Below are 26625 nucleotides of genomic sequence, written 5' to 3' on the forward strand. Positions count from 1 at the left end.
GGGGGGGGGGGGGGGGGGGGGGGGGGGGGGGGGGGGGGTTGAACCCCCCTTATTTTTATTTTTATTTTTTGTAATTATTAAAAAAAAAAAAATAATTGTTGTAATAGGATGACCTCAGTGAAACGAAATATCGATCGGGCCAATTTTCGAATTTTTTTGGGGAAAAAAATGTCCTCTTACCCCCTCCCACCGCTTATTCAGCGGCTGGCTGAGACGTTGCAAAAATTTTGGGACCAAAAAATATATGTTTACATGTCCCCCCCCCCCCCCCCCCCCCCCCCCAACTTATTCAGCGGCTGGCTGAGCCGTTGTGAAATTTTCTCTTCTCTTTGTTGTGCCTTTGCATCACCAGGTACTCCCTAATTTATGTATTTTGCTTGTACATCTACTTAATTGTCAGGGCTCAAAAGGCATCAAGCTTTGCTTATCTTGGAGCCCTGGCCAGTTCTATTTGAAATTAGATCATATTTCTTTATGTATGTTGAAATGTATGTTTACTGATCTTTTTTTTTGTATGCATGCATGCATGCATGCATGGGACTTAATTGGTTTAAATAGACCTTTATCAGCCCCTCCAGATCCGCCAAACATTCTATTCACACTCAAGAGATAACATTTTCAATCGGCGAATATTAGTTCATGTTTAAATGGTTGGTTGGTCGGTTTTATTTTCCGGATTAAAATTAAAATACATACAAGAATACTATTTACAAATAATTATAATAAAAATCAAGAATTAAAAACGGCTGGAAAGCTCTATTCAGAGCCATTATCAAAATGGCTCTGTTCTTCCTAGAGGTCCAGAAATAATTAAACATAAACATAAAACACAAAATATTACGAAAATAAAACATTACAAACGCACTATCTACAACCAGCACATAGCCAGAGTTTGATGTTTTTTTTTTTTGGGGGGGGGGCACATACATGTAATCGATCGAGGTAAAAAAAAAAGGGGTCTAAAAAAGTTCAACCGATCCTGGACATTTTTTTTTGGGGGGGGGCACGTACCCCCCCCCCCCCCCCTCGTGCCCCCCTCCCCCGTGATTACGTGCCTGTCTACAACCCCCTCCCAAACCCTCTATACAACATTATGACTGTTACCATCCCTTCCCCCTCCTCGTTCACACCAAAAGTTTATACATCAAAATCTAGTATCCATTCATTTAGGCCATGCCAAAATTGAGTGTGTTCGGTCTACCTAATCGGCAATTCATTATACAATTTAGATCCGCGATAAAATGATGTTCGTTTACAATAATTAGTTTTAGGTTTGGACAAGACTAAGTTATCGACATTACTTAGGGCATAATTGGTTTCTTTGTAAAAGAGATTATTTTGAGTTAAATTGTTGAAAATCTTATACAGCATTATGAACATGTGTTTTTTACGTCTGGTTTTTAGGGATTCCCATTTTAAATACTTTAATAAAGTTGTAAATTTATGTTTCCTCGTCATAGTTTTTTTAATGAGTATTATTTCATCTCCTCTTTCCAATTTGTTGACGGTATTTTGAAGATTTTGTTTATGAAAAGCATTATCCAAAGATATTTTCTAGAGTAAGAAAAACATCAACAAACTATTGTCTTATATCTCCCATTCAGTTTTATGATGGTATCTCGAATTTTTTAATGAAAAGTATTGCAGATTGTTCCTGTCTTGCTATGTGTATTATTTAGAAATAGATCATGAAAACGATTGCTTTATAAATACAACCTTTGTCTGGCTTATACTTGTTTATACGTCTTGCTGTGGCTGCTGTGGCTGATAAGAATTATCAATGTTAATATTATCTTTGTATTGTTTTTCCCCTCTCTCTGTCTCTTTCTCTCTCTGTCTCTCACCGTGTCTATGTCTCTCTCTGTCTCTTTCTCTCCCCTCTCCTTCTCTCTTTCTCTCTACCTCTCCCCATCTCTCTTTCCGTCTCTCTTTCTCAACGCTTTTTTTTTTGTTCTCTTTTCCTTTCTCCTTGACCCACACCCCTCTCTCTCCCCCCCCCCCCCTCTCTCTCTCTGTCTCTCTACCTCTCCCATCTCCCTTTCTCATTGTTTTTTTTGTTCTCTTTTCCTTTCTCCTTGACCCACACCCTCTTTTTATCTCTCTCTTTCTCCAACACTTCCTTTTGGATTTCCTTTTCTGTCATCCCAGTTCCTCCTCTCCTCTCTCTCCGTTTCCACCTTTGTATATCTACAAGTTTACCAAAATTTGTTTTCTTATTTCGATGTCCCCCTTTCCGTTTTTTCCTTTCTCTTTGTGTAAGTTCTCTATAGATATTTGAAGGTGCATTCAAACACAAATTGACAACTCTCTGACGTATCCTGCAAGCTTCCCTTTTATTCGCTCTCGACTAAAACACCTCACAAAATTATATTTTCCTCTATTTACTATTGTGTTTCACTGACTTCACAACTTCAACAATTTCACAACTTTCATATTTGCAATGGAATATTGGTCAAACTTTCACTAATTTGTTTCTCTTATTTTTCTGCTCTTATTAAAACCAAATTAAAATCAGAATTGACTTCCCCTATGCTAGAATTGGTTTTACGGCGGAAGCGAGGAGGGGGGGGGGGGGGGGAGGGGGAGGGGGGGGGGCTCTGATTTGTATATCTTTATGTACATTGATATGTACATAATTCTGCAATTATAATGAAGTTTCTTTTTAAAGCTCAGACGAAAAGAAGACGACACAAGACAAGAATTCATAGTACTGCTGACAAGGATATATAAATAATTTATTTTTGCAGAAACATGAGAAAAAATTCTATGACGGAAAAAAGCTACCACACTATAGCAATAGGATACAGCGCGGAGTTAATGTTAATCTGTATTGTTATTTACATCATGTACAGGTTTCTTCTTTTTTATGAGAAAAACAAATAAGCGGAAAATAAATTGCACTAGCCTGAAATTAACGGGGTTAGAATATACATTTTTTATACAAAGTGTGTTAACAAAACAATCTTGGTTTGTCCTTAAAGACTACCGCATTACGAAGACACAATTGTTCAAGTTTTTTTTCTGAGTTGTTAAATTTACCCTTATTAAAACCTCATCTTAGGGCATGTGTCGAAGGAAAGAACATGCTGCATAAATAAAATTACTAAGAAACTTTGATAAGATATATGATATGATTTTACAAACTTTCTTCGGTTATCAATAAATTTGCAAGTTATATAATCTACTAGTACTATTCATCAGTAAAAAGAATTCCAGAACATAATAATTATCAGGATCGCATAATGCATTGGAAATAAAGCCAGTGGGTATTCATAAGTCAGAACTTTAGCAAGCTTTTTAGCCGTCAAGAGAAATTATTGTTCAACGGTATTCATCAAGTTTGTAAATAGGCTTGTTGCCCTTTTATTGATTTTTCGAAGGTTTTTGCGACGTACTAATATGATAACCGTGAGTAGCTAAATTATTCATGAGATAGCCACATCGCATTTTGCTTGCAACTAATGACCTTAAATTCATGGGCCTATATGATACGTTCCACCCTAGACAAATTCATTAACGTAAATATAGTTTGATTAATAATTATTCGTTTGTTAGGAGCCAGAAGGGCATCGATTAATATCATTATCATACAAAGCTAACGTTTTTCTGGCTCCAAAAGGATGATATTTTCTAAAAAGTGATCTGTTTAATATTGATGATGAATAACTTATACAAGCTAAACGTGTCTGAAACACGTGAATTGAGAAGGCATGCACAATGACAAAGCATGCATTGATTTTGTACTATATATAGATGAAAATATATTCCCGTAATCTCGTCTAAAGTTATACAAAACTTAGAGGATCTCCTTAAGATATGGCTTTGAATATTTTACACTACCCGATGCTTTACAGAAAAAGAGAACCGGAACCTTTCAACAGTTTTACGTTAACATGTTCCTTGGTCCTTATAATACATGTATTTTTGCTTTTATTTAGCCTTTTCCGGCAGCCATTGGTCACGTGAGAGTATGCAGATCAACATTTATTGGTTCAGTTTTAAATTGAAGATACTTATTCTGTTAGTTACTTCATTTTCATTTGTTTTGAAATTACACTGCCTGAAAGTGATCGAATCAATTAAAAACAAAGCCTCAACATATGTTTTGCACTGTGACATTTGCATTCTTTATTATTATGCTACATGAAATGGTATATAGAAATTAATATAACTTTCGAATACTTTGCTTTTATAAGCTTATGGATAATTTTATGTAATTTAGCGATCATGAAATTGAAGTTATTCTATATTGTTATGGCAATCCAAGCAAAATGTCAGATGGAATAAGTTTGTTTATTTAATATAATTTTTGTCTACCTCCTAAATATTAGCATCATCATTATCATCATCATCATTAGCAGCATCAACATAATCATCATCAAAATCCTCCTCCTCATTAGTATCAACGTAATTATACTCCTTCATATCATCACCATCATCATTATCATCATCATCAACATCATCATCAACATCAAAATCAGATTTGTAAAGGTTTATATTAACCAAAAATGGAACGTAATGTTAATTGTTTACATTCGATGTTGACTGTAATTGTGACCGCCATAACGCTTTCTTCACTAGACCGGAGTGGGATGGAACCAAATTTCTAAACTATTAACATGATAAGTATGCGAAGCAAGACATAATATTTGAATGAATAATTTACAAAATGAAACATTATCAATTTCATTATATACATCCTTACAACTCATTGATTCATTTTATCAATTTGTAAAGGATTTTTTTCAAACAAAATATCTATTTCATTTAAAATTTAACCAGTATCTTTTAATGTAATTACTTTACAAACCTTAGAAAATCTAAATCAATCTCTACATTTATAATCTAGTACTTTTATTGGCTTTGCATTTCCATGTCAAACCATTAAGGATTTTATGCAAGAAAAACATGAGAAGGACTACATTTTCCCCCTCATGAATAAGCGATGACGAGTCAATACGTTATTGGCCATTACAATAATTATTGATCTTAAATTCCAAGTACATTTATGCTAAGTCGTGTTTTTTTTTTGGTAATAGGCAAGCCAGAATGTCTGCATCATTTGACATGAAGGGTTAAAATTGAGCATAACGTATATCTGTGCACACTTATGTGAAATTTGAACCCCGCTTTTGATGTGTCCAATCTAACTTTCTTGATAAATAATCATCGATATAATTATGATGCTGGATGGAACATGAACATCAAATGGACGTTGTACGATGAGGGCGTCCTTCTCGAAACATACGACATGTATTGTATAATGTATACTTAGAAAGAATGCCTAGGAACGATCCGGGAATCATTGTCTGAAATTCAGTTAGAGGTGTAGCAAGCTTTTACAAAACTTCAAATAGGCTTCTAAATACTTCATGAAAACGCCGATGCTTTCACGTAAGTCAGAGCACTAAATGAATGTAGGAGGATTAACATGCCATAATGTGTCTCAACTAGCCACAAGGAATCGACTATTAAGAGGAGGGGGAAGAGGGCTAGGGAATTAGTCAAGCCTCATGACAACTTTGAGGTGAATCAAATAGGTAAATCAAGGGTTCTCTTTATTAAAAAAAAAAAGGGGGGGGGGGACAAATTCGAAAGTTCTGTGGCAAGGACAAATGTCATAAGCCAACAATTCTTTTTTTCCTTTTCTCTATTGTTACCCCCCCCTTTTTTGGGGGGGGGGGGGTTCGGATTAAGGGAAAGGGGGGGGGGGTGATGGGGTGGATGTGCCCCCTGTCCCTCCCCCCCCCCCGAAGATTCCGACACTGAACCATTAGGCTTATTTGAAAGGTCAGACAATGATTCCCGTTACGCAGTCATGTGACAACGGTCATAATCGGTGGCGCCGTGAAAAATGGTTGAAGTCACGTGACGTGTGAGTGCTGTTTCCATGGTGACAATGCAAATGCGGTCGGCTGGCTTGTAAAGAAACTTGAAGAAAGATATCAACTGCGGAGGTGTCCCAATAGTGTCCCTGTAAGGTGAACACAAAAACGAAGTTGTGTGTTAACATGTGGAATAGTAAAGGAATAGTATATTAAAGGAAGAGAGAGAGAGATAGGGACAGAGATAGTATAGGGGTTGAGACAGAAGGGGTGGGAAAGAGGGGGAGGGAAGGAGGAAGATAAGGAGAGAGAGAGAGAGAGAGAGAGAGAGAGAGAGAGAGAGAGAGAGAGAGAGACCTACAGCCAAAAATATATTAGTTATTAAGAGGGACAGAGAGCGATTAAGAGGGTGAGAGAGATAGAGAGAGAGAGAGAGAGACCTACAGCCAAACATATATTAGTTATTAAGAGGGACAAGAGAGCGATGAAGAAGATGAGAGAGAAAGAGAGTAAGAAATTAGATTCATATTTGTAACACCAAAGTTTGTGAAAAACATGCCAAACATCATGGATTCTTTTTCTTTCTTATGTCTTTTTTTATTTCATCACGAATGAATCGTTCGTTCGTTCGTTCGTACAAAGAATATCTTATTAAGCCTTATTAAGCCAACAGATTGTTTCATCATCGAGATCACGAAGTCCGGAAGCACCGTGAGGGGATTTGTAGATACGACAATCACCAATGAATCAAAAATCCTTAAAAAATACATTTGCATTATATCAAGTTTTAGCCAAAAAAATGTGTAACATATTTGAACAGCAAATTACGATGAAAGTTTAAAGGTAATACAAAGTTTTGGTATGGGGTCATGAATTCGGTTCAAATTAAAATGTTAGAAGCATATGCGTTCCTACAATATTCATTGATCGTTGTCGCGGTTGAAATCGAGTCTGAAGTTATGAAATTATAAATGATAAACTCTTTATATTGTATAGCTCCCTCTCAAGGTCAAGATGTTAATTTAGCTTTGAAACAATGTTTCTTGACTAAAATCGACCGATTAGCTATTCCCGTTTGGAAATTATATATTACAACTAAATATTCTGAGATTTTCATGGTCGCAGCTACCATTGTACGGCCATAGGCGCTATTTGAAATTTATCAAAATTTACCGGGAGCACCGGTAAATTTTTATATTCAATTTTTCTCAAAAACAGAAGTGTTTTAGGGGCTAATTTTGTTAGTGCTTATAATACATCCACAGGGGCATCCAAATATATCAAAATTGTAAAGATTCACTCTCCATCCAATTTTCAAAATTTCCCAAAACTTTGTATTACCTTTAATGTCGGATTACGCATAGTACAATTTCCTATACATTCGTGCACATATTGATACTGCTTGATTAAACGAAAAATTAATTCCTATCATTTGATTGCAGTGTTCATGTCTTGGTAGTCATTCTATAGCCAGGCAATATTGTTTCTAAAGGTCAATATTATTTTGTATTAATCTTCATTTACAACAAAAACATACGACGGTAACCTAGCAAATAATTGCTTCATTCAGAATGTGTACTGAAGTCCATATTTCAGTTAATCTTTCAAATCTTCGTCGGTCCTCATAATGATGTCGATTAATTAAGAAGGATGCTTAATGCCAGGCAACATGTCGTTTAGCCTTTTTGATAACATGACCCCTGCATCGAAGCAGTGACGTAGCTACAGGGGTTGAGGGTACGTATCCCAATCTAATGACTAAAAAATGGGCGAGGGGGTAGGGGGGGGGAGATAGTTAACGTGAAAATAAGATACAAGCCCCTCTCAATCGCCCCACCGAGTAAGAAGGGGGGGGGGGTAACCCTCCAATCCGTGTCCCATTAAAAGCTTGTCCAAATTCTACACTACTGCGTAAAAAAGGCTATCTTTAAATTTTTAGCTTCTCAAATCATCAGAAGGTCCTAATCATGCCAATGAGAAGGAAAAAACCAGTACATTCTTCAAAACCAAATCAATATAGTGTAACATATTAAATGAGAGAGAGACTCATTTACCTAATTTTTAAATTATACATTCAGTGTGCTACATTTCGGGTGTGAATAATCATGCCCTTTTAGCTAAAACATAGTTTCACAGCATTAACCATTTAAGTCATAATCTTATTTTCTTGTTAGCCGTGCAGTACATCAGAAATTAGGCGCGATCGAGTGAGGTCTCCCTCTTATTTTTAAAGTTCTGTGCTTTATATATTTCATTTCCTTGGAGGAGGTTGCTCTCCACCCCCCCCCCTCTCATCGCCCTTGATTATGCCATTGGTTTAGGGAGAAATAACGCAATACTTACCAGAAATAAATAGAAATAAAACCAAGGCAGATTCGTAGGTAAAACATCAGTCATGGTCGTTGGCTGCTGGGAGCCGAATTAAATCAGATATTCGTTTCCTTACGATGGCTTGTCGCTTCTGCAAAATAACAAAGATGAAATAAAGGTCAAAGGTTATGTTCATAGAATACAATTTCGAAGCTTAGCCATCACCATGATATTCTGAGAGGAGAATTACGTTGTTGAATATACTCATCGCAAATTCTGAAATTAAGGCACCCTATTCAAATGAAAGAATATAAGACCACGTGAAAGTTACAAAAATATACTTACTCGTCCGAACACATCATCTTGCCATTGCTGTGGAAGAAGGAGAGAGATAAAGGAGAGAGATACTAATCAGAATGTTTAGGATGTTTGTTTTGTATCTCTTGAGGACTATGTGTAAATTGAATGGTATAGGTATGACAAGGCTTAGACATGAGTTTATATTGCCAAACCTCTGCGTGTTTTCCATGCAGTATTACTTTTAAATTTATTATGATTGCCATTGCCTTTTTTCATGTCTACTGCTATTTTTTGTCAATTTCATTCTCATGTTGATCGTACCATCGTATTTAATGAACCATGCAGAAAATAATAACTAAATAAATGAATACATAAATAAGAAATAAATAATGTATTTTTGAACATTTTGAAGAACATCTTGAAAACGTTTTCCAGAGGAACATAGATAAAGTTCGACGTAATCTATTATACTCACGTTTGCGCAATTCTGTTCACAGCAAAAATTCGGGTAAAATAGAATAAAAGAAGGAGAACAAAAATACAATGAGAATAATAAAATGGAAACTGGAAGGATATACGAGGGCACGTGCCAATGTATGCAATTCTTTCATCTTTATAAATTCTTTCATCTCCATAAGCGCAAACAATCATGACAACAGAAAAAAAACAGTAAGAAAACAGTTTAAAAAAAGAGATATATTTTAGATCCTTGAAAGTTTAAAATGCTGTCTGACACAGCCGTAAATAAGTATATATTCATTTAGTGTTACTTGTAAGATGTGTCCTTCTCATCTAGAGCTATTGGAAAGAAAATTACCACCTTCTGGCGGAAGATTTGCCGTTTTCTCTGCACCAACGGCTATCTGTTACTAGTTCTCTAAATCATTTCCATACTCAAGCCATACGAGGCATCGATAAAGCATGAAAAAATACAATTTTGGACCAACAACTTTGCTTATTCTCATGATATGACATTACAAAAAGTGCTGACCAACAAATTTAACATGTCAAAGTAGTCGTTGGTGTGAATGTTTGAGCACCTTCTCTTATGGCGGCTCCCCCACAAGAGGGGGTGGGGGGGGGGGGGGTTGGTCATGTGGTCATCCGAGAGAACAAACAACAAACAACAAACATTAGATACTTACCGTTGGATGTATCTAGGATGCGAAGGGGCAGGCGGAGTCACATCCAATCAGGTGAGAGAGGGAAAAATAAATGAAAGAAAGCATCATTGGAAACAGCTGTACTTCTGGTCGCGGGCTTGTATTATTGCGAAGCATTGTTCTTTATGGTATTGGTTTGAGTTTGAAAGCCAATACCCAGTGCTTGAAAATGTCATAGTGGTCAATACATGTTTTCATTCCTGTAATGAAATATCTCCTCGCTTTCCATACCGTACTAGATTTGTCCTAAACCCTTTTCTCTACCTTATAACACAATCGTTACAAATGGTAAACAGACGCAGGTGTTCAGCGTGTCTGCACTACACAACTGGGGATCTACATACAGATTTTCGAAATAGGCTGCAGGTATATATAGCCCTTTAAAGATTAGAAGCTGAAGAATGAGACGAAAAACAAAATATAAAATAGACTTTCAGTATAAAAAAAAAAATACAAAAAACATCTTTCTCATACCTAAATATCGCCATTTCCCGAATAATCGTGACATTTTACTGAATAAATTTAATATTTTGATTGTGACTTGCATATTTTGTCAAGAAAGCTAGTAAATAGTTTTATACGATATTCCTAAAGATTTGTTGTGGGGGTCATAAACGGAAATATCATTATCTCAACAAATATATCAACAATGTTACTATAGGAACATTCTTCCACAATATTTGGTAAAATTCTGAGGAATTCTGATTTAAAAAGTGGTATATCCTTTCTGTCATTTTCAGTATTTACATGCATAACTGAGCCCTAATTTGTACGATGCAAACATTGACAAGCCTGGATACGTTATTGTCCCCATTTTACACAAATATTATTGTATATTCATTTTTGAAAATGGAAGTGCATTTTGCCCAATATCTTTGGTAATTAAAATGGGATCCATAATTGATATAATATCAGCAGCACAATAAGTTTGGCATAATTCTGTAACAATTTTTGTGCATCTTTTCACCCGTTTTCTTTTAAAATGAATAATTATTATTTACTCGCTGACTACAATGCCCCAAATAATGTAAACGGATATTAACTAAAATACATACCTGGCACATCTACACGTGATGCAGGATACGATAAGAGAAGCGGGAGGAAAATATTGAGAAAAACATAGAAAAGAAAAATAAACAAAATTAGCATCTGAAAAAAATATATTATATAAATTATCCTGTTCCTTAGAGTTAAACAAAAACATCAAGAATACGAAATTTAAAAGACTTGCAAATCCTGCTTATCATAGCAAAGTAATTGCACATATTCATCAACGTGGAATACATGATTATATCGGCTTTAATTTGCTTGAACTACAAATTAGTTCTTTTCTCCTCACTAATCCTACAATTTCAAGAAGTGTGTTTCTGTGTCAGCTGTTGAATTGTATAGTATTTATTTTCCGTCATTAAAAAAAAAAACATCAGGAAATATAAATTTACAATCATAAGGACACACTTAAAAAAAAGAAGACGGAGGGATGGCCCTACTCAGTGTTGTTAGTATAACAATGCTGTTTTACAGAGGGGTTCCTGTAGACATAGAAAACATGAAAATAGATAGTACAGAGTATAAGGAAAACTTACAGCAAAATAAGAACTTACAATAATGATAAGAGCAAATTGGAGTGAAACGAGAAACAAGAGAAATATTTACGATATATACAAGAGAGAAAGCTAGACAAGTAAATTAAGGGGGAAAAAGAAAATTGTAAGCAGATTGCTTGATAATACGACAACCCCAGACAAAACTCATGAAATAGATTAATACATTTATTGAGCAGAACGGATAGGTAATTGAAAATACACCGTTTATGGTGGTGATATTGTCTGTCGTTTCTGGATTCTGAAAAGATTCTGAATCAAATCTCTTATTTTGCATGTTGAGCCACAGTTTTCAAAGCGTTAAATATAATATTATTCACCAAAGCGGTATATGATAAGGTGAAAGTCACTGAGATTAGACTATTTTGCATATTTCTGAGACAAAATCGACTACCACGTCAACAAATCTCTTATTTGGAATGTTTAGCGATAGTTTTTTTTAATGTTCAAAGATAATATTATTCACCAAAATAGTATATTATGAGTAGAAAGCCACTGAGATTAGATTGTTTTGCATATTTCTGAGACAAATATCGACTACCACGCTAAACAAGGATAATAACCCAGACAGTTAGCTTATGTTTTTAACATGCTAAACCCCTGCGCTGATAACTGTCATAAATATCCTTACCAATAAACACATCACAAGAATCAGTGACAGAATTATAAGATCAATATACGATTTCAATATCCCGTAGAATATTTCAAATCGGTTTACATTAAAGCATCTTGCGCCATGTACAAATGGATAGTCTCGGATAGATTTGAAAAGGGGGAGGGGGTCCGAATTCGTATAATTTGCATACTTGGGGAAATTACAAAAGGTCTTATTTTATTTTCTTCGAGCACGCTATCTTTTACTTTCTATCAACACTTAGTAAGATTATTACCTTTCCTGCGCATAAATAATTGATTTTGTTTAGACACACAATATTATTCAAATATTGACTGATTTAGATCAACATAAAGTTATCCCACTTGGACAGCTTATGATCTGAGAGGTAAAAAAAGAGAAGGTTATCTCCTCTTTTTTTTCATCCATCACCGATCACGTTTTCCAACTCCAATTGATGACTTTCTCTCATCCCTGCTGATTGAAACCCTACACGTCAGGCGAGAATCCGTCTGGTATCCTTTATTCACCGCATCACCAACTAAGCCCAGATTCACCCAAATCCTCTCAGAAGCCTTTCCACTTCTCGCATTACTCTAATTCTGTCACGCAATGCAGGTAAAGCAATGCGCAGTTGGAACGTCGAGACGGGAAAACTTGTATTAAATGTAAGTCAATTCGCTTCTTAGAATCGGTAAAAATCCGTCTGATCAAAAATAGGCAAGAAGATGTCAAGATCAAGAGATGAAAACTAAATTTCTGTTTTCTTCGGTTGACAGACTTTTTGGACATCACTTTAAGATAAACTTTAATTATTTGAGACCTACCAGATCAATACACTTTATCCTCATCATATACCGTGTGAGTCAAAAAAAGGTTAACTTTAACAAAATTGCTATTTTAAAAAAAAAATCATCTATAAACAGTAACTTATTATACATCTTATGAAAGAGTGTCTTATCCCGAATCATTTGGTATCACCTTTGTGTGGTATGTGTTCACGCTTGGCTGAACAGGAGGCATTGTTTGCGATAGTGCAAAAATCGGCTTGCGCCAAAGTGATGCCTACAGTATGTATTATGTAAGGATTAACGGAGAGAGAGAGAATGAATTGAATGTACCAAATGAAATGCATTGCTTATGCTTTTTGTAGAAGCAAAGTCACACACACACACACACGTGCGCACAAAATGTTCGTTGATATTTGATTTTCGATATTTGATATGTGTGGCATGATTATTATTTGTTAGGGATGTTATTTGGATCTGCAAAGACCGAATTAATACCCAAATCCCAATTGTTTTATTCAAACATCACATAAGCAACTTTGGGGCAAGATATTGTATATAATTATTATTATATTTTTTTGTTAATGGTAATTACAACAAAATTTTCAACAGGTTAGAGGCAGTTTCAAGATGGCGGCGATTGTTGCAGCTCAGAATCAGACAGTACATGCTCGGGAAACGCAAAAATTGATCACATGACCAACGTACGTCAATTCCATGTCTAGTAATGCTAATCGCATTACGTGAAATTAGGTTAAGCTCATAATCACACGACATAGTCATTTACCGCCTTTGTAATACCTTAATCGAATCAGTATGGAAATAATGTCACTATCAGAGTTAAAAAGGGCCCAGCAAACTGAGTTCAACGCTGACGAGCGGATTTGGAAATGAAGCCCAGCTCATGAAATTAATTGGTTTTGGGATCATATCAATATAATGGTGTTATTTTTAAAAGCTTTCTCGTAAGGAAACCATCGTATAATTATAGAACGCTTAGCTACTTAATATATAACTCAAGCGATTGATCTGTATAAGGTGTTACGTCGTAAAAATAGTTTAAACAACATATTAAAGTGAGTTGACGGTACGTTTGAAATTTACTATAATTGGCAAGAGTTCAATATGTATCAAAGTTGTTCAGTGAAACCATTAATAGATTACTACGTTTCTTTTTGGGGGATATAAAAGGCCTAAATTTCACCGGCAAGCGTTTTAGATCTCTCTATTCATCCCTAACCCAACCAACAGCTCATCCTAAACATACCAAACAAACACACTATTCGATATTTGAATGACGTACAGTCGTACAAGAAATAAGGTAATAATAAATCCCATTCTTTCCGATAAGATTCCACTACAAATCGAAAATTACTTATCCAACCAGAACCTCAACAAAAGAGGTGGTATCATTGAATTTTAATAAAAACAACAAAGGTAGATTTTATGATGTCAGGTCATTCATACAAAATAAATCTCAACACAATCACATGCTTTCTAAGCATGCGTTTAAATTAGAAATCATATGACATGCGTCACATACAATAGTTGTATTTTTACAAAAACAATTGATAGAATACCGGGGTGTTGACGTCATATTCGCTCGTCGTCCAGGATACTTGCTCTTATCAACAGAGCCTGCGCATGAGGCTCACCGCATAATCACTCAAGCAGCGGGCTGAAGCAGGACAAATTCAGTGTTTGGGGCTGGTGTGATCAAAACACTATAGTTAACCAAAATATGATTGGAGCCAACAACCTTCACAACGTGACCAGTATGACGTCACACTTTGGTACTCTATCTATAGTCATTACATAATCAAAACATTAGGCTACTTACCCTCTACAAATGTTGAAGTTTCATGAATCAGCAGGAAGCAAATGGAAGAACAAAACGATTGAAATTAGTACTGGTAACTTATTTTCATCATAAAGGGGCGTACTTGATTTGTCATGCACTTCCGGTTCGTGGCAAGAAGGCCGTATAGAATGCCCCTCCCCCACCCGTCATTTTTATTTGAAACCCCCCTTAACAAAACAAAAAAATTGTTGCGAGGCACATGACTTGTAGAAAATGAAAGCAGGAAACCAAAAGCAATCTCAAAGCACCAATATCACTATCCCACCTAATGTAACCGCTCATGGTTGGAAGAAAACAAAAACTTGGTACCCTGTTCTTTATTTTAGGGTGACGAAAAATCTTATAATTATATTTAAACTGATATACTGTGCATCTTTACAAATTAAACAAATTTTCAAAAATAGTGAAACCTATTTAAGGACCGCTCGAGGGGGAAAAACCCAGTCTTTACAAGCAGGTGGTCTTTATGTACTGGTTCCTGTAATGTGTGTTTCAATATAAATAGGGAGACGGTCTTTAAATACAGGTGGTCGCTAGAGCAGGTTTGACAGTCCTTGATTTTGAGAATGTGTGAATATGACTTACCCGTCTTCCCTGCGATGGTAAGATGCCAGCGATAAAATGAAAAATAGGAAAGAGAGAATAAGAAATGAGATCATTAGATAAAGAATAATCAACAATATCAATACAATTTTGATTAGAAAGCTCTACAGTGAATAAATGCAGGTATCGTTGATTGTTTCATACATCATCTTGAATACAAACTCCATGGCAACTTTTCATATGAACACTAATCGATGCTTTAGCATGACTTAGTTTGAACATCAAAGTAAAGATTTTGAAAGATTAATGGCTTAAGGAGTGAGAATCAGTAGACAGAAATGGGGAGGGAGAGAGAGAGAGAGAGAGAGAACAGAAGGAGAGAGAGAGAGATAGAGAGAGAGAGAGAGGGGGGGGGGAGAGAGAGATAAAGGGGAGAGGGACAGAGAGAGGGACAGAGAGAGAGAGAGAGAGAGGGGGAGAGAGAGAAGGGGATCGACCAAGAAAGGCCATGTGGTAAAAAATAAACAGTATGAAACCACGAACTACATTTTGATGAGTTTAAAAAGAAGAAAATTGTGACAACGAAGCAATTGAATTAGACATGTGAAACAAAGCAGTCATACGAGGACTCGAAACACCCCTCCCTTCATATTCATAGTACAATAAATGAACCAACATGAACTGCTCAGTGAGTCATACATCAGAATCTAATATTGAGTGAAAATGAATAACTCTCGAAATAGTTTCATGAATTGTGTTTGCACGAAGCTGATCATACATGAGGAGTATTCATTCCATCCTGTTATCGCATACTCAAGGTTCCATGGCAATATGTTTCATTTTCTCTACCATGGCGTCAATTCTGTTTCGAGTGAATACTGGCAAAGGGTCAATACAATTCTACCGATGCAAATCCGAATATAAATACGCTTTGAGATATTAAACTAACAAAACTCTCCCGCTTGGAATGTGCGGTTTATACACCAATGACGTCTCTTTCTATTAGCTAAACTGTTTCACCTGGGTCTAGAACAAACGTCGTTATATACGCATGGGACTGCATGTGCTTACGATGGCCATTGAACGGTGTGCTTAATCAGACCAATACAAGGCAATGGCGGGTTTTTAGGTCCTATTCAGACAAGTGATAATTCGAGCAGAAAGAAAACGTGTCATCATAGAATAATGATGATGGCATTTGCTATTAATAACGAGCTGTTATTAACAAGTCGAGGTTAACCATAGTAAAACATATTTCAAGAAAAATATTCAGGAAAACGCATCACAGACATGGTGGATGATAGCACTCTCTGCGCTCATCGTATCAATGGCAAGATCATCCTTCGGCGCCTAAATATGCATCATAACATTATATTAATTTAAACAACATATATTTTCAAAATTCATCTTCGTTACACTTGGTCTGTCTTCTGAGAAAAAGCCACAGGCACGAATATAGATGAATAGATGATATTCAGTTGAAAACTGGTAGATTTTAGTGCAAAAATTGATTACACTTATATGTTACATTCCCATTAAAAAATCCGCCCAATTGGCGTTTTTGTTTAAAAAAAAGGATAAAGATCGTCTTCAAGAATGTTTCCTTAAGTAAAAAAAATATACCACACGCACACTATTTTGCCTCACACAGTAACTCATCCACCCTGTCACCCACACTCACACCTCCTGTGATGCAGAGGTTTACAAAAACACTCGTGCATACGCCCAAGGAACATAATATACTTAGTTTATTATTAATGATGCAGTAACCGAAAAAATAATCTAAAACAAAGAAGTACTATAATTTTTTAATGAGAAAGCCAAGTGAAGTACTTTTCAAAATGCAAAATATTTTGCACGAGCATCCGAATCTTTCTCCCGTGTAAAACTATCAAACAAAACCATTTTACAAGAAATGTCAAAGTCGTAAAATTATTCCATTCATGCAATTTTATTTTCGATTATCTTCGAATAAGAGCTCTTTCTTGGCACAAATACCAATAGTTTAAAGAGCATGTTAAAAATTCCACGAAGAGCCTCACAAAACAAATAGTATTCAATCTTGTAATACTACTCAGTCGAATTAGCCCTCTAACCTACATGCATATGATTATATTAAATGAATAACAGTGTTTTCCATGGTCAAGGAAAATATTTTTTGTTTTCGTTTTGAGGTCACCATGAATATCGAAGACGTTGTACCTTTATTCTTACATCACAATTCGAGAAAGAAAAAAGAGGAGAGAAAAAGAACTTGCGTAAAAATTGGCGTCAAGATTACATTTCGCTTGTAAGTGACAACGTATCCATTTTCGTGAATTTTTGACGTGGACCTGCAAATGACACATTAATTTCTTGTTAGAACCGAGTGATTCCTAATCGAAGGACGGACCTGAAAGCTTCAAAACAGCTCAAATTACATATCAAAGGCACTTCTCCCAGTCCCAGACGCTGTTCACATCAAGTTTGTGAAATGGCACTACGACATACAGACATTTTGTAGCACATGTTTGGTGTTATAGAGATGATATGTTGCGGAAAATCGAAGGAGAATTTAAGGTTAAGCACAACGTTTTTTCTTACAATGTTTGCTTTGGGGCGACGGTGAGAATATAAGCATTACTATTCATACAGAATATAAAAGTATGTTCGTACCAATGTGTAACCAATATCGTAAGAGTACATTACCGAAACTTCAATTTCTAAAGTTATCTGTACACATCCCTCTCGGCACACAAGCTTAGTTTCAAAATATAGCTTTCAGAATGGCGACACATGGTGGGAATGTAAACAAGCTTGCTGATTTTTCCTAGTACAGTTGGTTTTTTCCTGTTTTTAGCATCTTTAATATTGCTTTTGTTTGGACTATGCGTTTCCTTTCCATACTTTCTTATCATCTTTATCCTTTTTCGAGTATGCTGTATTGTAATGTTACTATTTTGTAATGTATCTCATTGCACTGTTTTTATTGGCATGTGGAAAGAAAACTTAAGGCTTGGAACTTAAATCCTTATGATTTTTTTTGTACTTTTCATTGTATCAACAAACATCACAAAGTGGGAACCACTCGTCTACGTCTATTTCATCCTTACTCTTAGGGTGATATTTTGAATTAGACATATTTCATCATGCACGAAATCATATTAAAGTTATGATTTACCAGAAGCACTTTTTTAAACACCGACGTAGAACATAGCCATTTCTGACAATTTTTTTTTGGAGGGGGGCAGTGTTAAGACATTATTATATTTCCCTACAGATTTATGTGTTTGGACTTTTGTACTTCCATATATAATATGAAATAAAATTCACAATAACGTTTATCATAAGGCGTTATGGTGATGGAATTTCATATTATATTAGTGACAGTGATATTTGAATCTAATATGATACTCACCAAATTTTTCTTTGCACGAATGTTTGCCGAATCCTGTGTAACGAAAGAAAAATAAAAGAAAGAATTATGAATATTTTACAGGTTTAGAGAGGCAAAGTTGGCTCAGTTGGGAAAAACGGCTGCCTGTCGAACCAAAGGTCGTGGGTTCGAATCCCACCCAGGCGGATGACTAAAGTCTACGTTATGCCCCTCTCCTCTGCCATTGACACAGTCTTTGTTTATACATGTACAGTGCAAAGCGCTTCGTCCCTCGGACAGGACGCTAAATGGAGGTCCTGTGTAGAGGAGAGTCACAACATGTGCCCGTTGAGAAACCACTGCACTATTCGTATAAGTATAGAATATAGGGGAACCCCGGTGTATTGGTCCACCTGCACATGTATCCCCAATTAGTTGTACTGGGAGGAGAGATCCAAGTGATTCGTTTCACTTTTCGCCTCCCAGGCACAGGTGACGCCAAATGCTTAATAATAATAATTACAGTGCTTATATAGCGCCTAACACTTACTTTGTCAGAAGTCTCTAAACGCTCTACAATAATGCAGCATAATTAATAATCATACAAATACTGAATAATATATGCATTCATGTATTAAAGTGAGACATTTCATTATAGGCTCTTGAACGTGGGGACCGTTGTTGAATATAATAACTTGACTTCATTTGATAAATGCCTCATTTACTGTACTATTCGTATAAGTATAGAAGTATGGGAACCCCGGTGTATTGGTCCACCTGCACATGTATCCCCAATTAGTTGTACTGGGAGCAGAGATCCAATTGATTCAGTTTACTTTTCGCCTCCCAGGCACAGGTGACGCCAAATTCTTAATAATCATACATATACTGAATAATATATGCATTCATGTATTAAAGTGAGAAGTTTCATTATAGGCTCTTGAACGTGGGGACCGTTGTTGAATATAATAACTTGCCAAATACTTAATAATCATACAAATACTGAATAATATATGCATTAATGTATTAAAGTGAGAAATTTCATTATTGGCTCTTGAACGTGGGGACCGTTGTTGAATATAATAACTTGACTTCATTTGATAAATGCCACATATATAAACTTTGTTACTACGGGACTGATGGGGACAGCATGTTGTGAAGATGACCGTAGACGTCTTGGTGGTATAAACAAATACTTTTTTGAAATACCAAGAAAAGTCAGGATGCTATGGGTGAAAAGAAGAAGAGAGGCAGAGAAAAGCGGCAATTTACACTCTCAGAATAGGTACAGCTCCTTTCACTACCACTTAAAGAGACGGATCTGCCTTGGAATGCGGTCAGGGAGACTGGGAGAGAGAGAGGTAGGAAGGTATTGATGAAGAGGAGAAAGAAGGAGGGATAGAAAAAGAGAAAGAGAGAGAGAGAGAGAGAGAGAGAGAGAGAGGAGGCCTCGACGAGGATGACGTCATCCACGAAAAGAATTCACGTCTCGTGTTTTGCCCGGGGCAGAGCATGACTTTACAATTTATCTGGGCCGCCTCACTCTCGCTACCACAATCACATCACAAAGCCAAAATGAACAATGACTCGAACGCCAGAAGGACATTAGGGACTTTTAGATTTGCACGAAGACAATGTGGATTGCTACAGTCGACGTCCCTTTAATGCACTGCCTTGAATGGACGTCACACGTATCAGTCCACGCCAATCTAAAAGTCCCTATTAAAGGGGAAGCTGACAACACTGTGACGTAACTTGGGAGCTCCTCCCCAATTGGCTCTTTGCATACAATTTCACAACTTTCATTTTCTTAGCTATTGATGATGGAAACATTATAATAAGGTGTTAGGTAATTCAGATATATGATTTGAGTGGGATATACATTACGATACTTGAATTGCCATAGGGTTGATTTCTCGAAAGTCTTTCCTATCGTGTTTCTCGTAGATTGCTTTCAACTATAACTGTACTCAATTTGACGGTAATAACCATTTTCAAATTGTAATTTAAACGTATACTTCTCTATAAAAAAATAATCCTACCCTGACAGGTTTGTTTCAGTTTGTTTCGAGATAAGATGCTAACAAATAAAATAACTTTCAAATAAGGAGGCTGCTTAAATAATAATAATAATAATTAACAACATTTGTATAGCGCTTATCACAAAATATGTCTCTAAGCGCTTAAGAAAAATAGAAATAGAAGGAATTACAGCCAAATATTAAGTTATACATAATAGATAGTGGACAATCGAGGGGGCTGCATATGCAAATGAAAAAGGCTATTTAACAAAAAAGTAGGTTACTCTAGCATATGTTTACATTCTTTGGTTGATATGAACGCTACTTATTTTGTTACGGCCAAATAAAATGAATACCTCGTCTCCTCCCCCTTCATCTTTTTCGACACGCCTCACTTTGTTTTTCAATATCTTGCTCTGAAATCGATACAATAAATATATCAATATATCAATATCTTTTCCTAAGGAGATCAAGATGGTAGCAAAAACCAATGTGATTTAACATAATCTTGTCTAGAGCCGCTGAAGTGCATGTACTCATTAACCAAATTTAATGCAATTTTGGTTGGTTACGATTGACCCATTTAAATTTTCAGGAACATGAAGACAACAAATATTAAACTATATAGAACCTATTCCTCCTCGTTTTAAAAATGCTGGATGGGACATCATGAATCAATTTTAGTTAGCCGGAAGGCCCTTTAGTTTTCAATATACGTTGGCGAGCGGGTAAATGGACTGTTAGGTAAATATTTCAATTCACAATACGTCTATTCATCGACGTATCGTGTAACACGGCGCCATTGTCCGAACTGATAATGGAGTTTACTTTGGGTTATCTTCGTCCAGTCGAAATTAGAAAATGAGATACTACACTAAATAATCATTTTAAATCGACGCTGTCAATCAAATAAAAAAAAAAGCGATATGAATTAAAGTTAATGGATGGTATTAGAAGGTAGATCCAGGATTGTCATATAAGGGGAGGGAAGGGGGCGAGGAGATCAAAAAACGCGGTAGTCCATGATCTTTTGTAGCATAGTTCAGTGGAGAGGTAATTATAGGGGACGAGCCGCCTGCGCCACCCTTTTTGATATGCAACTATCATACTTTCAGTACATAAGTCCCAAATTGCCCCCCCCCATTATTTTTGAGGAGACGCCCTTTGTGACGATGTTTTGGGCTTGTCAGCAAATTTAGGAACATTGCACCCCTCCCAATTTTAAGCGTTATTTATTTCCCCATTTTTTTCTTCTTAAAAACAACAGAATTCTGGACCCCCCCCCCCAGGTGTAGGATAGAAAACTATCTTTAAAACAAAAAATTTAAAAAAAAAAAATCGGTGGGGGCGGTTGATCTGTATATGAATACGGAATTGCATAGTAACGATGGGACATCCGCGTTGAAGAGAACAACAATAGCCGCAGTATAGGAGTAATGCTTAGGGGCGCAGAGAGATGAGATATTGATTCTGGTGGAAGAACCGTCAGAAATTGTTTTCAGGACGTTTTAGTGGTTGTTATTTTAAGTAGAATACTGCCTCGGGATAAAAGATGTCAGTTGGTCTTGAAATTGGATCCGACTCCTGCCTGTATTCCTGGGCGTTTGAAAGGAGTTATCTAACCAAACTAAAGTCTAATCACTGAGCTGTCGACAAATATTTTATCACTTTACATTCAATATAAGCCATGGGTCCCGTTCAAAGCCGTGTGAAACGTTTATATTTAATATGTTATGAATCATGGAAATCATTTTAATTACCTTTTTAGCATACTTGTATAATTATCATGATGCTCATATACACAGAACACGGATTATGTTCACATAATGATCATTATATGATAATAGCTTACTGCCTGGTTTACGTAACTCTTCAAACCGCTTCTTGACTTTAGACCAAAAATCATTAAAATCCCTGTTAACTAAAAGGGAAATCTTAAAATGATGATAAATATCATAATAATAATAATAATAATAATAATAATAATTTAAAGTTCACTCCAAATTTTATTAAGTTACACCGAAAATTGACATTCTTTTTGCCCAATTGATCGTGAGCCCGGCAGCCACTGAGCAGCGCCAGATCGACGTTGCCCTATCCCTTATTGTTGAACGCCAAACAAGGTAGCAGCAACTCCCATCTGTTAACGTCTTTTGGTATGACTCGGCCGGCGTTCGAACCCACGACCCCCCGGTTGTGCATGAGGCGGATGCTCTACTGACTGAGCCAACACACCGATATATTTGACTTCTAAATTGTTGAAGAAAATAATACTTAAACAGATATTAAAATGTTCTTTTCACTATAGGCGGTGTCAGACACAATTTTTCCCGATCCAACTTAAACTATCTAGATAATAGTTATCTAGATAATTCACTTATGTATATAACAGACAGGTGACAGACTACGAATTATCTAGATAACTATTATCTAGATAATTGGCCTCTGTCTGACACCGCCTTATGAATCGTATTCCACATTCATTTCTTTGCCTTAATGTGATTTCTAAAAGTAACGAACCGAAATTGGGATAAGTCCTATAAGTACATTATATCCTATTTTTGACTGGTCTTAAATTTAGGGTGACACTCGGGCCTTTCTCAATTGCTTCGCAAATAATAATAATAATAATATTCAGCTTATATAGCGCGAATTATGATTGAGTCTCTAAGCGCTTTCAAACGTGGAGATTTTTACCCCGGCTTTAGCTGTGCTGCCATTACGGCGCTCTAGCATTTAAAGGAATTAATTCCTGTCAGGCACCCATTAACATCACCTGGGTTGAATGTGGCAAATGTAAATCAATCAACATAGTATGTGTCATCTTTCATTAGTCCATTATCATTGTCCAGCAATTCATTATGGCTTGACATTTAAAGAGCATATACCTCCCCTCTCCTCTCCCCCTCTGTCTTCTCTCCCCTGTATCCATCTCGGCTCCTCTCTCTTCATCTCTCTCTTTTTTCCTATCTCAGTCGCGCTCTTTTTCTTCCTCCTTTCATTTTGTATTATTCCTGACGAATGTCTGGAGGCTTACTCTCACTCTCTCTCTCTCTCTCTCTTTCTCATTTTCTTCCTCCCCTCCTCTTTTTCTCTTTTCCCTTTCTTTCTCGCGGTCTCTCCTTCCTATCATTTATATTATTCCTGACGAATTTCTGGAGGCTAAGATTCTCTTTCTATCTCTCTCTCTCTCTCTCTCTCTCTTTCTCTCTCTCTCTCATTTATATTCTTCCTCACGAATTTCTGCAGGCTTACACATACTACATAGGGCCACTGTATAATAAATACTTCTATATTGTAAAATCGTAAGTGGGATGTTATTGAGCTATCTCCAGCGGATTGCTTTTACTGCCACTGGCATTGGTTTGCTTAACTCTTAACTGTGGTAATGCTTGATAATGTTGTACCATTCAGCATCTTAAGTTTGCACTGCATATAAATGTTATGCAAATACATGGGCACTCGAAGTTCGAATACGATCCACCTTCACTCTTTGAAGACTGTCACCCCTTCTTCAAGAGTTAAGATGCGGTGATAGTATCGTGAGCGAGATGAGAGGTAGGGTAACCGCCACTTCTATAAACTCACCAATAAAGTGTTCTCATCATTTGATGGCGCATGTAAGCTATCACATTTCTAAGTAATGAGTAAAGAGTAAATAGATACACATCGAAATGATTAAGTTTCCATTCCAGTCGCTTCTTACACGATGAGAGGTGTGTGTGGGCGACGGGGAGGGTGGGTGTGGAGTGCGTTCATATGTGGCTGGATGTTATTCTCCAAATTTTCTTTCAATTTAAAGATAAACTTGAGTTCTGGTAATGCGATTGCATTGTGAAAGAAAAGGTGTGGAACGGATCAGAAAAGTTGATCATAGAGCATGTAAGTAATGGTGTGTAATTCAAGGTTCTGGAGTCATCAAAATCATCATAAATTTGGCAGAGTCTTGGTAAAGTAACAATCACTTACACAGAAAGATGTATATGGGACAACACACATGGTGTCGGGGCTAGTACTACCCTGATCTCCTTATCTTTCTATGCTCATTACTCAGCCAGTATATATTTTCTTCCAAAATTGTTTGGCACATGACATTTATTTGTAATCTTGAACATTCAGTGTAAGTTTCGTTAGATTCTGTGAGAATTCATTTTCTTTTTTTTTAACCAGAACTAAAGTTTATCTTTAATATCATTAAAGAGTAAATCACATACAATGTAAGAGTTATCGTTGTAGTGTAGGGCTCTTATACTACGTTCTTCACATGAAAAATGTGAGAGGAGCTATTACATGCTAATATGAAACCTTTATTTTATTTTTCTCTTTTCATGCTATTGATTTGTAAAGGAATTAATAGTTTGGGTTAGTTTATCCAAGAAGTTACTAGCAACTTCTAGGTTTATCAGATACTTCCTGTAGGTGCGGAACATTTGCTACAGGTTACAAATCAAATTCAAGAAGTATGCCACATATTAATGGTAGCATATGGAAGATATGGAGATGCCGTGGTCTAGATTCTAGAGGATACGTCACTGGACTGTGGATCAGGTGGTTCGAGGTTCGAGTCCCGCCGCGGCACTAATGTCTTTTGGTAAGTCATTAGTCTACATTTGCGACAGTCGACCTAGGTGAGGTAAATGGGGACCTAGGTGAGGTAAATGGGTACCTCACAGGACTTGATCCCTTGAAATGCTAGATCGCCATAATGGCAGCCATGCTAAAGCTGGGATAATACATGTGGAGCGCTAGAATAGTCGAGTTTGACAGATACGGCGCCAAATTACAAGCCATTAATGTTATCATAAATATTGTTTTTATTGATATTGTTATTATTATCATTATAATTATTGTTATAAAATGGCTCTAGTATGTTACTATTATTATCATTTTAAAAATTAATATATCATTATCATTACTATTATTATAAAAGTAATTATTATGATAATAGTTATAAAAATAATGATAATAAAACAATAATAATATTATTGTAATCATTGTTATTTTTATTATTGAATAAAGTCTTATTAATAACGATATGGGAATGACGCTGTACAAGGTTTTTAATTTTTTTATGGAAAACAGTCTGGAGATATTACTCTCAATCGTCACATAATGTCATCATTCCTTGCATTATTTAATGAATTTAATATTGTCTAGACATGTAATCGCTTAAAACCCACTAAATCTACCAGTAGCTCGTTAATTATCTCATCAATAATGCATAATTTTATTCTGATCACGCTGCTCATAAAATCGCTTTGAAATCAGAAAACCTTGCAACATTAAATCTTGAATACATCAAGTGGTATCACATTGGACTTAATTTGATACCGTCATGATTGGATCAAAATTCAGAGATTAGAATTTAAACTTGAGTGGGTTTAAACATCGGATTATCCGAACTCCTCGTCACTAACTAGAATTAATCAGCCCTCTATGCTATAACTATTCTTGCCTCTCTGAATAACCATGGATACTAAGAAAGAGATAAAACTGAGACGTATATGTTTACCAAATTGTTTTATTATTATGATTATATTATGCCACATAAAATGATGCTTAGTGTACTGAGATCTCAAGTGATTATGAATATGTTATTATTTCTTGTTTTATGAGTTTATTTAAACATAATAAGAGATAGAGAGGAAGATATAGCATACGTTTGTTTGCGCCAAATTAACCCGCATTGCTCTACGAATATGCAACAATAAAAATTACTGATATGCTTTGCCGTAAAAAAAAAAAAAAATATATCGATATACTTACAAAAAAATTTGTCCTGGAGTTTCCATTATTACGTTGAAGCCATGGGTAAACGGGTTGTGCTCCTCCTGCAGAAAACAGACAAAATTGAAAATAATACTAATAACAACACGGATGATTAAGATGATGATGATGATGATGGAACTGCTGCTGCTGCTGCTACATTTACTACTTCTACTACTACTCCTACTAAGTATAACAAACAATAGTGGGTCATATTTTCCCCACTTGACACTTCTGTTACTCCACTAGATTTTCAACCTCTGCTAGGCAGGCAAGGGCCTACCCATTTAACTTCACCTGGGTCGAGTGTGGCACAAGCAGATGAATGACTTTCCAATGGCATTAGTGCCGTGGTAGACTCTTACTCCGTACCCTGTGATCCGTATTCCGGGGACATATCATCTAGAACATAAATTCCTACTACTTAAATTACTTAAATTATATATAAGTATATTATTATAGCAATCCACAATATT

General features: G+C 36.0%; 1 long non-coding RNA gene across 1 annotated transcript; it reads right to left on the reverse strand.

Annotated features, from left to right (window-relative positions):
* Positions 1 to 5722: 5722 nt before the first annotated feature.
* LOC105443921 lies at positions 5723 to 26217 on the reverse strand. Its single transcript, XR_004064710.1, has 10 exons — positions 26150 to 26217; positions 18405 to 18437; positions 15050 to 15058; positions 14444 to 14446; positions 10654 to 10662; positions 9581 to 9592; positions 8911 to 8922; positions 8481 to 8507; positions 8169 to 8286; positions 5723 to 5974 (listed from the first exon to the last, which is right to left on the reverse strand). It is a non-coding gene; the product is annotated as an uncharacterized LOC105443921 (long non-coding RNA).
* Between the last annotated feature and the right edge of the window lie 408 nt (positions 26218 to 26625).

Source organism: Strongylocentrotus purpuratus, unplaced genomic scaffold, assembly GCF_000002235.5.
Source record: "Strongylocentrotus purpuratus isolate Spur 01 unplaced genomic scaffold, Spur_5.0 spur5_scaffold_18, whole genome shotgun sequence".
Taxonomy (NCBI): Eukaryota; Metazoa; Echinodermata; class Echinoidea; order Camarodonta; family Strongylocentrotidae; genus Strongylocentrotus; species Strongylocentrotus purpuratus.